The sequence below is a fragment of the Hyla sarda genome, chromosome 3 (assembly GCF_029499605.1).
Source record: "Hyla sarda isolate aHylSar1 chromosome 3, aHylSar1.hap1, whole genome shotgun sequence".
In the NCBI taxonomy this organism is placed as follows: domain Eukaryota; kingdom Metazoa; phylum Chordata; class Amphibia; order Anura; family Hylidae; genus Hyla; species Hyla sarda.
In genome coordinates, this window is record NC_079191.1 from 434,587,756 (window position 1) to 434,600,233 (window position 12,478).

Genomic DNA, 12,478 nt, shown 5'->3' on the forward strand with positions numbered 1-12,478 from the left:
TATATCCTGTATTATACCCCAGAGCTGCACTCACTATTCTGCTGGTGAGGTCACTGTGTACATACATTACATTACTTATCCTGTACTGATCCTGAGTTATATCCTGTATTATACTCCAGAGCTGCACTTACTATTCTGCTGGTGAGGTCACTGTGTACATACATTACATTACTTATCCTGTACTGATCCTGAGTTATATCCTGTATTATACTCCAGGGCTGTACTCACTATTCTGCTGGTGAGGTCACTGTGTACATACATTACATTACTTATCCTGTACTGATCCTGAGTTATATCCTGTATTATACTCCAGAGCTGTACTCACTATTCTGCTGGTGAGGTCACTGTGTACATACATTACATTACTTATCCTGTACTGATCCCGAGTTATATCTTGTATTATACTCCAGAGCTGTACTCACTATTCTGCTGGTGAGGCCACCGTGTACATACATTACATTACTTATCCTGTACTGATCCTGAGTTATATCCTGTATTATACTCCAGAGCTGTTCTCACTATTCTGCTGGTGAGGTCACTGTGTACATACATTACATTACTTATCCTGTACTGATCCTGAGTTATATCCTGTATTATACTCCAGAGCTGTACTCACTATTCTACTGGTGAGGTCACTGTGTACATACATTACATTACTTATCCTGAACTGATCCTGAGTTATATCCTGTATTATACTCCAGAGCTGTTCTCACTATTCTGCTGGTGAGGTCACTGTGTACATACATTACATTACTTATCCTGTACTGATCCTGAGTTATATCCTGTATTATACTCCAGAGCTGCACTCACTATTCTGCTGGTGAGATCACTGTGTACATACATTACATTACTTATCCTGTACTGATCCTGAGTTATTTTCTGTATTATACTCCAGAGCTGTACTCACTATTCTGCTGGTGAGGTCATTGAGTACATACATTACATTACTTATCCTGTACTGATCCTGATTATATCCTGTATTATACTCCAGAGCTGCACTCACTATTCTGCTGGTGGGGTCACTGTGTACATACATTACATTACTTATCCTGTACTGATCCTGAGTTATATCCTGTATTATACTCCAGATCTGTACTCACTATTCTGCTGGTGAGGTCACTGTTTACATACATTACATTACTTATACTGTACTGATCCTGAGTTATATCCTGCATTATACTCCAGAGCTGTACTCACTATTCTGCTGGTGAGGTCACTGTGTACATACATTACATTACTTATCCTGTACTTATCCTGAGTTATATCCTGTATTATACCCCAGAGCTGTACTCACTATTCTGCTGGTGAGGTCACTGTGTACATACATTACATTACTTATCCTGTACTGATCCTGAGTTATATCCTGTATTATACTCCAGAGCTGTACTCACTATTCTGCTGGTGAGGTCACTGTGTAGATACATTACATTACTTATCCTGTACTGATCCTGAGTTATATCCTGTATTATACCCCAGAGCTGTACTCACTATTCTGCTGGTGAGGTCATTGAGAACATACATTACATTACTTATCCTGTACTGATCCTGAGTTATATCCTGTATTATACTCCAGAGCTGTACTCAGTATTCTGCTGGTGAGGTCATTGAGAACATACATTACATTACTTATTCTGTACTGAACATTTGGATACATACAGTGTAAGGCTGGATTCACACTACGTTTTGGACATACGGGGACCAGACCGGATCAGTACAGGATAAGTAATGTAATGTATGTACACAGTGACCTCACCAGCAGAATAGTGAGTACAGCTCTGGAGTATAATACAGGATATAACTCAGGATCAGTACAGGATAAGTAATGTAATGTATGTACACAGTGACCTCACCAGCAGAATAGTGAGTACAGCTCTGGAGTATAATACAGGATGAAAGCAGGATAAGTAATGGAGTTAGGTAATTTCTTATATATTTGTTTGGTAACCTTGGGGGATAAAGCCTTGTGGGGTGTAGGGTAGTTAGGGTGTTGCTGTTCGGAATAATAAAGGGCGCTGTTAACCCTTGTTACACGTGATGCCAGGGTGAGCGTTAAATACTGTAATCTTGATAGGCCTATTGCCACCCTTCCCAAGAGCAATAGGTGAATGTAGAATAAAGGATTGTTAACTGAAAACTTGCAGGAACTTTTACTGAAGAATTTCTGTACATGCGGCAATAGTAACAGTCCAGATAACAGAGTCTCTACAGATATGGTTGGGATCAGATAAGCTCATTTTAGCTTCTCAGAGATTTTGTAGCATAGATCCGCTGGATTTAGGGGTGCGCTTAGGTCCAGTGATCTTGTGGAGTGTAGGGGGGAATTGCTTAGTATAACCGCTTTGATATAGGCCGAGGCCGCAAGGCTTTGGCCTAGTAAATTGTCTTGTAAGCTGCGGAGGTCCTACCTCTTCCAGAATCAGCAATCCAAGAGAGCGAGTAATGGCCGCGGCTCCCTTATATGGGCAGGGGCGGGCCGTTTTGGATTGGTCCATAACAACTGTCACTCACCGTTACATTGCATTGTGGGTGAACACGTGACCAAAACCACCAAAGGTCCTTTAGCAAAACCAAAGAGTTCTGAACCTAATCACATGACCCGCAGGTCCTGCTATGCTGAACAGGTAGGCAATTGAATATATATATATATATATATATATATATATATATATATATAAATATATATATATATATATATTTACACTCATATTTATATGAATTTCTATACAAATATGAACCAATTAAGGGGTGACGAGGCGATAACTATAGAAGAGGGACCCCGACGTTCCTAGGGACTCTGACTATGGGGACCTCTACAAAGGTACAGTGTGAAATATGGTACCGGGACACCACAAACCCCCTTACTTAAAACCAATCGACCCCGACGCCTGTCCCCTAAGGCAGAGGAACTAGGACTAGGACAGGATTATTAATATATTCTGTACATCCTGACAAAATCTGAGTAAACATTAAACACCTTTGTACTTTCTTGTTACTCTGACTAGCATCTTGATTAGACAATATTGAAGCTATCTAGACATTCTGAAGCTATCTAGACATTTTGAAGCTTACTATACATTGATGAAGCTATCTATAGTTTCTAGCTCCTTGGACATTTCTATAGCTCTCTATAACATTTATGAGGCTAACTAGACATTTATAAAGCTCACTAGACATGTATATACAGCTTTCTATACATTTTGTTTCAAGCTGGCATTTTTGAAATCTTACCACATTTTTTTCTTTTTGCCACGATGAGTGACCTGTACACAGAAGGGTATGTTGGCTTGCCCGAGGCTCTCTACCAATAAGGTTAGCTACTAGGGTCTATTGGCTACACGCTACTTACCCCTAGAACACAACAGTGTAACCTACCTAGGTTACCTTTAGAAATACTTGTCTAATTTTTAGCTCGCAAGAGCACCTACTGGCCAGGTAGAGCATCTCACACACGTAATAAAGAGAAAAGAAATATGAGTGTACCTAACAGTGGCAGGAATTGGATATCAATAGGCTATATATTTTTGTTTTGTGTATGTACTGAAGAAGACTGAGGTAGTACTTTTAAGTGAGCAATTTGATGTACTTTGTGTGCAGGTGCCGAATGTGAATCTTGATACCTTAAGGGTAGTTTTATTTGATGAAAGGTGCTAGCGATTGGCGACTGGAATGCTACTCTCGGAGGAGCTGAGAGAGTCACCTATTTAGCAACTACTAAAACACCTTTTTAGTATTTTTATATATTTGCATGTACATGTTTACAAGAATTATTTATGTTTTTTTTTTTTTTTGGTGTACAAGTGCATCTAGCGGCAAAAATTTTTTTGTGTACAGCATTTACTTACTTTTTATGTACACAGACACAAAGCTATCTTTTCTGTGTACAAGGACCATATACATTTTTATTATACAAGCTTACACATCTATTAACACTCCAACAAGGTTAAGGCGCATACACCTGATAAGTCCAATTTTTAGCATGGGAGTCTCATAAATATAGAGGTATATGCACAAACTGGCGTGTAAGGATCTGCAGTCCACCTACACTAAGAGTCTATATTTCACGGCTGCCCCAAATCAACCGGGCACAAAACTTACGAATCTCCTACCGGCTAGGATGGTCAGGCACAAAGCTTGATGGTTACGTTGCTGAACTTGAAAATGGAACAATCTTAGCACAGTCCTGCAAGGCACAATCTCTTGAACTTGGTTACTGGAAAAACAAAAGTGGTTAGCAAAGTAAAGCAACAGTCATTACTTTACAGTCCTTCAAAATAAATTTTTCCGGAATCTTCTTGTGCCTCTTGTAGATCCCCTAGCCCTTCCTACATCAGGGGCTCGCTGGGAGTTAATGTAGCATTCCCACACCACATTGGTGAGGGTAGAGTGGGAAACAGCGGGATTCAAAGTGACCAGGGGCTTACTGGTCGGGATCAAAGTTGGTGTATAAGGTTTTAGCACCATCTCCATGCCAGGAGTAGGCCAAAGCACTTTCGTCGGTACCCTGGAAGCAGGCAAACTCTCCACATTGGAAGAGGGCCTTGGTACATATGTTGGTACCCATGCAGGAGGCAAACTCTCATTGCTCTGAGAGGGTCTAGGTACGGTCTCTGGTGCCCGCAATTTGGGCCAATTTTCTTGGTCTTGCGCAGGTCTTGACACTTTGCTGTATGAAGAAGATGACTGATGCTGTATAGGCTCCTCCTCCTTGAGGACGGTGGTAGAGGCATCAGGAGCAGACCCTTTCGGCCTCAGGTTGAAGGGATCTGATTCCCAATCTGTAGACGGAAAGTATTTGATGGGAAGCTGTGTTGGGGCTGTTGTTCTCCATGCAGGCTCTGGACGGGGGTGTACTCCACTATTTCACCCACCTCCAGGGAGTAGAACTTTTTGTGAAGATATGGTCTCTGTACTGCTCGCCGGTTTACAAGGATGGTTTGCCCTGTATGGCAATCTAGGAGTGTCCCATAACCTCTGAACTTGTCGAATTTGGCCACAGTTGATCTTAGTTGTTCTAGAGGCTCCTCCCCTTCTCAGGGATGGTCCCATTTGCGGATGAATAAAGCTTCCATTTCTTTAGTATTCTCCTGGTAATGAATTCTTTCCTCAGGAGGCAAATGCACATGCTTAGGGGCATACAGTTCTCTGTGTCGGGCCTTTAATTTGTATATCAACTTAGCCAGCTCGGCTTCCTGACGGGCCCTTTCTCTTTGAGCGGTTGGAATTGGTGGGAGTGGCTTAGCAGGTATAGGTTGTAGAACCGCGTGCATATACTCGTTGAGTCCCAGCGCGTCCCCAAAGATCCATTGGGGCAAATCTGGTGAGCACGGTCATGCACTTGGCAATCTGGATAGGGGTATTTCAGCTTCAGGGCTGGAGGAGGAAGAAAAGGCCACCTCTGGCGGTGTACTCACTGCAGACTCATCCGATGGGATTTTGGCCCACGAGCCCCAAGTTCTGTGGTGAGGGGACAATCTCACCGGTGATGCACCTCCAGGTGTCCCTGCGCTCTCCGGTGGAGGTGTGTCCAGCCAGTCATCGTCGTCATCGGGCAGTGGGGGAAGATTGCAGGCCCCCTCTTCGTCCAGTGACAACCGCTGCAGACGGTAGGCAATTTGTTGGAATAGTTGGGCTGTGACTGCCACAACTTTCCGCTGTTCCGGCGCCATTTTGGTGTTCTCACCACGTGGAACGCTGCTCTCCTCCATGTCTGTACTCTCCGGCTCCTTGTGCAGACTGAAGAGGTCGCTGTGCATGGTGTCTTTTATAATGGCCCAAAATTGCGGCCGGTATGAAGGACGTCATCGGTGCAGCCCCGACTTCCTGTCCTCCCAGAAACGACTCCTCTGTTTCCAAGTTCCCTTTCGGCTGCGATACAGCAACTTGATAGCCATGCCCAGGGGCTGAGCGTGGCGCGGGCCTTTTTCGCGCGCTTCTCTGGTAGCAGGTTAACTCTTTCTGTGCTGACCAGACCAGAGGATCGTAGCATGTATTCATTTCGCAGTTTACACATTCTTGCTGCGCATACATTTTCGCCTCCCCCCTTACTTTTCGCGTGGCCCCCTTGTAACGTGCACCACACGCACCGCTCACGTACACAATAATGCGGATTACAGCACATGAATAAAGTCCGTCATATTGGGGGGAGTACAGTTTCACTAGTGGAAACAGCAGCAGGCACACATCCGAATCCTGTTCGTGACGCCAAAAAGGCTTTGTGGTAACTTTGGTTGATAAAGCCTTGTGGGGTGTAGGGTAGTTAGGGCGTTGCTGTTCGGAATAATAAAGGGTGCTGTTAACTCTTGTCACTCGTGACGCCAGGGTGAGGGTTAAATACTGTAATCTTGATAGGCCTATTGCCACCCTTCCCAAGAGCAATAGATGAATGTAGAATAAAGGATTGTCCACAACCACTGTTAACTGAAAACTTGCAGGAACTTTTACTTAAGAATTTCTGTACATGCAGCAATAGTAACAGTCCAGATAACAGAGTCTCTACAGATATAGCTGAGGAGCGATTGACAGTTGGTTGGGATCAGATAAGCTCAATTTAGCTTCTTAGAGATTTTGTAGCATAGATCCGCTGGATTTAAGGGTGCGTTTAGGTCCAGTGATCTTGCGGAGAGTAGCGGGGAATCGCTTAGTATAACCGCTTTGATATAGACCGAGGCCGCAAGGCTTTGGCCTAGTAAATTGTCTTGTAAGCTGCGGAGGTCCTACCTCATCCAGAATCAGCAACCCAAGAGAGCGATCAAGATGGCGCAGCTCCCTTATATGGGCAGGGGCCGGACGTTTTGGATTGATCCATAACAAGTGTCACTCACCGTTACATTGCATTGTGGGTGAACACGTGACCAAAACCACCAAAGGTCCTTTAGCAAAACCATAGAGTTCTGAACCTAATCACATGACCCGCAGGTCCTGCTATGCTGAACAGGTAGGCAATTGAATATATATTTACACTTATATTTATATGAATTTCTATACAAATATGAACCAATTAAGGGGTGACGAGGGGATAACTATAGAAGAGGGACCCCGACGTTCCTAGGGACTCTGACTATGGGGACCTCTACAATGGTACAGTATGAAATACGGTACCGGGACACCACATTTGTAATATGTAAATGCATGCTCGGAGGTCTTCACTTTGACGTATTGAGAAGAATGTAAGATTTAGAATGCTCCTCCTGACCTTCCATATATTTTCAGCAGTTCTATTACCTTTCGATGAATGACAATGACATTCGGACGATTTACTAAGCGCAGCATAATGGGAGCTCCGGCTCTTTAATGACAGTGTAATTGCGCTCACATTGTCCGCGGTTACATTACGGACCTGTTCACACAAGGTGACCTTGTTTTCTGAAGGATGCTGTCACTTTACGGTAAGTCAGATAACACGAAGATTACTGGAGCGTTCTGGAAAAACAGCAGATGGGGGTTATAGGGCTCTGATCGAAAATGGCGCGGAAAAAAAAGAGGAAATTTAGATTTTTCTGCATGTACAAGTCTGTATTCAATATTGAGATGATAGCACATTGGCAATTGATTTTTTCCCCACTTTACGGTTATTAAATTGCCGCTGTTTTGCCGAGCACCTGGAGCTCTATTATAAACAGTCTAAAATTAGCCTCAAGAGATGACATTTCCTTTACAATAAAAATAACACCGGGCCTATGTGTTATCAATGTTTACGGTTCCCTGACCCAAGCAGCGGAGTGTTCAGGATAATATTCCATCCCGCTGTGAGCGCTGCATGACCGCGCTAAAGATTTCAGACATTTTATACCATCATTTTTCCCTTAAAATAACATATTTGACTATGAGTCCGTAATCTGTGTAGCCATTTCTCAGTTGTCTTGGTGCCTATAGGCCAGTGTTCTCCAAACTGTGGCCACTACAACTCCCTGCATGCCCAGACAGCCAAAGGTTGTCCAGTCTTGCTGGGACTTGTAGTTTTGCAACATCTGGAGGTCCACAGTTTAGAAAATACTGCTCTACATGGCAACTAAAAGTCATGCAACAACCATGACATGACTGTGGTAATTTCCTATTGCAACAAAATACAACCTTGGACTTTTGTGTTGGTTGCCCATGTTGATGGTGTTGGTTGCCCATGTTAATGGTGTTGGTTGCCCATGTTGATGGTGTTGGTTGTCCATGTTGGATGGTGTATGTTGCCCATGTTGATGGTGTTGGTTATCCATGTTGATGGTGTTGGTTGTCCATGTTGGATGGTGTCAGTTGTTTATCTTGGACAGTGTTAGTTGCCCATGTTGATGGTGTTGGTTGCCCATGTTGATGGTGTCAGTTGCTTATATTGGATGGTGTTGGTTGCCCATGTTGATGGTGTTGGTTGTCCATGTAGGATGGTGTCAGTTGCTTATATTGGATGGTGTTGGTTGCCCCATGTTGATGGTGTTGGTTGCCCATGTTGGATGGTGTTGGTTGCCCATATTGAATGTTGTTAGTTGCTTATATTGGATGGTGTTGGTTGCCCATGTTGGATGGTGTTGGTTGTCCATGTTGGATGGGGTCAGTTGCTTATATTGGCTGGTGTTGGTTGTCCATATTGATGATGTTGGTTGTCCATGTTGGATGGTGTCAGTTGCTTATATATGATGGTTTCAGTTGCTTATATTGGATGGTGTCAGTTGCTTATATTGGATAGTGTTGGTTGCCCATGTTGGATGGTGTTGGTTGCCCATATTGGATGGTGTCATGTTGGTTGTCCATGTTGGATGGTGTCAGTTGCTTATATTGGATGGTGTCAGTTGCTTATATTAGATGGTGTTGGTTATCCATGTTGGATGGTGTTAGTTGCCCATGTTGATGCTGTTGGTTGTCCATGTTGGTTGGTGTCAGTTGCTTATATATGATGGTGTTGGTTGCCTATGTTCATAGTGTTAGTTGCTCATGTTAATGGTGTTGGTTGCTTATATATGATGGTGTTGGTTGCCCATGTTGGATGGTGTCAGTTGCTTATATTGGAGGGTGTTGGTTACCCATGTAGATGGTGTTGGTTGCCCATGTTGATTGGTGTCAGTTACTCATATTGGAGGGTGTTGGTTGTCCATGTTGGATGGTGCCAGTTGCTTATATATGATGGAGTTTGTTGTCCATATTGATGGTGTCAGTTGCTTATATATGATGGTGTTGGTTGTCCATGTTGATGGTGTTGGTTGTCCATGTTGGATGGTGTCAGTTGCTTATATATGATGGTGTCAGTTGCTCATATTGGATGGTGTTGGTTGTCCATGTTGAATGGTGTCAGTTGCTTATATATAATGGTGTTGGTTGTCCATGTTGATGGTGTTGGTTGCCCATGTTGATGGTGTTGATTGTCCATGTAGGATGGTGTCAGTTGCTTATAATGGATGGTGTTGGTTGCCCATGTTGATGGTGTTGGTTGCCCATGTTGGATGGTGTTGGTTGCCCATATTGAATGTTGTCAGTTGCTTATATTGGATGGTGTTGGTTGCCCATGTTGGATGGTGTTGGTTGTCCATGTTGGATGGGGTCAGTTGCTTATATTGGCTGGTGTTGGTTGTTTATATTGGATGGTGTCAGTTGCTTATATTGGATAGTGTTGGTTGCCCATGTTGGATGGTGTTGGTTGCCCATATTGGATGGTGTCAGTTGCTTATATTAGATGGTGTCAGTTGCTTATATTAGATGGTGTTGGTTGTCCATGTTGGATGGTGTCAGTTGCTTATATTGGATGGTGTCAGTTGCTTATATTAGATGGTGTTGGTTGTCCATGTTGGATGGTGTTGGTTGCCCATGTTGATGCTGTTGGTTGTCCATGTTGGATGGTGTCAGTTGCTTATATATGATGGTGTTGGTTGTCCATGTTGGATGGTGTCAGTTGCTTATATATGATGGTGTTGGTTGTCCATGTTGTATGGTGCCAGTTGCTTATATATGATGGAGTTTGTTGTCCATATTGATGGTATCAGTTGCTTATATATGATGGTGTTGTTTGTCCATGTTGATGGTGTTGGTTGTCCATGTTGGATGGTGTCAGTTGCTTATATATGATGGAGTTTGTTGTCCATATTGATGGTGTCAGTTGCTTATATATGATGGTGTTGGTTGTCCATGTTGATGGTGTTGGTTGTCCATGATGGATGGTGTCAGTTGCTTATATATGATGGTGTTGGTTGTCCATGTTGATGGTGTTGGTTGTCCATGTTGGATGGTGTCAGTTGCTTATAAATGATGGTGTTGGTTGTCCATGTTGGATGGTGTCAGTTGCTGATATATGATGGTGTTGGTTGCCCATGTTGGATGGTGTCAGTTGCTTATATATAATGGTGTTGGTTGTCCATGTTGGATGGTGTCAGTTGCTTATATATGATGGTGTTTGTTGTCCATGTTGTATGGTGCCAGTTGCTTATATATGATGGAGTTTGTTGTCCATATTGATGGTATCAGTTGCTTATATATGATGGTGTTGTTTGTCCATGTTGATGGTGTTGGTTGTCCATGTTGGATGGTGTCAGTTGCTTATATATGATGGAGTTTGTTGTCCATATTGATGGTGTCAGTTGCTTATATATGATGGTGTTGGTTGTCCATGTTGATGGTGTTGGTTGTCCATGTTGGATGGTGTCAGTTGCTTATATATGATGGTGTTGGTTGTCCATGTTGATGGTGTTGGTTGTCCATGTTGGATGGTGTCAGTTGCTTATAAATGATGGTGTTGGTTGTCCATGTTGGATGGTGTCAGTTGCTGATATATGATGGTGTTGGTTGCCCATGTTGGATGGTGTCAGTTGCTTATATATGATGGTGTTGGTTGTCCATGTTGGATGGTGTCATTTGCTTATATATGATGGTGTTGGTTGTCCATGTTGATTGGTGTCATTTGCTTATATATGATGGTGTTGGTTGTCCATGTTGGATGGTGTCAGTTGCTTATATATGATGGTGTTGGTTGTCCATGTTGGATGGTGTCAGTTGCTTATATATGATGGTGTTGGTTGTCTATGTTGGATGGTGTTGATTGCTCATGGCAAAAAGATTTTTTTGCCCTGGTCAGGATGTATTGGAGACAAAATGTATCAATGTTCAACCAAGAAAAATGTATCAATAATGACATCATAATATACATTTTAGCCTAAGGATACTAAACATGTGACTGGCCGTATAGTATTATGTAAGTTCTGATATCAGTATCCAAATGAAAGGTGCAGGTAGGGCCAAGTGGGACTAGTGAGAAGCTGATGACTCTGGAACTGTCTGGTCTTAGAAACAGAATTTCTGAGGTGTGGTCATGTCTGCATACAGGAATAGCAAGGAGATGCATCATCTTGTGTTATAGACCAAAACACGGACTCTGTCATTTTAAATATTGCCTATAAATCACGCCTGTTCTTATGTACTACAAAATCAGAATGTTTTCTAGGACCAGACCTGCCCAGTGTCATCAGCTTCATACTAGTCCCGCTTGGTCCTACCTGCACCTCTAGTTTTGTACGGTGATATCAGAAGTTACAGAATACTATACAGCTTGATACATGTTTAATTTTCTGATGCCAGAATTGATCTTAAGCAGTACACTTTGTCCTGTCTGAACATATGACTTCTTACATTCTTACATAGACTTACAATACATGTATGTGAAAGTCCTTAATGTTGTGGTGTACAAATGACTAGAATATAACTATGATAATACTGCGCCTTATGTAAAAGAATATACCTGATAATATTCTCCAGTATGTAAAAGAATATACCAACTATAATGCTGCTCCCTATATACATTATACCTTCTATAATACTGCCATCTATGTACAAGAATATAACTACTCTAATACTGCTCCTATATTTAAGAATATACCTACTATAATACTGTTCCTATATACAAGAATATAACTATTATAATACTGCCCCCTATATACAAGAATATAACTACTATAATACTGCCTCCTATATACAAGAATATAACTACTATAATACTGCTCCCTATATACAAGAATATAACTACTATAATACTGCTCCTATATACAAGAATATAACTACTATAATACTGCTCCTATGTACAAGAATATAACTACTATAGTACTGCTCCTATATACAAGAATATAACTACTATAATACTGCCTCCTATATACAAGAATATAACTACTATAATACTGCTCCTATATACAAGAATATAACTACTATAATACTGCCTCCTATATACAAGAATATAACTACTATAATACTGCTCCTATATACAAGAATATAACTACTATAATACTGCTCCTATATACAAGAATATAACTACTATAATACTGCCTCCTATATACAAGAATATAACTACTATAATACTGCTCCTATATACAAGAATTTAACTACTATAATACAGCTCCTATATACAAGAATATAAATACTATAATACTGCTCCTATATACAAGAATATAACTACTATAATACTGCCTCCTATATACAAGAATATAACTACTATAATACTGCTCCTATATACAAGAATTTA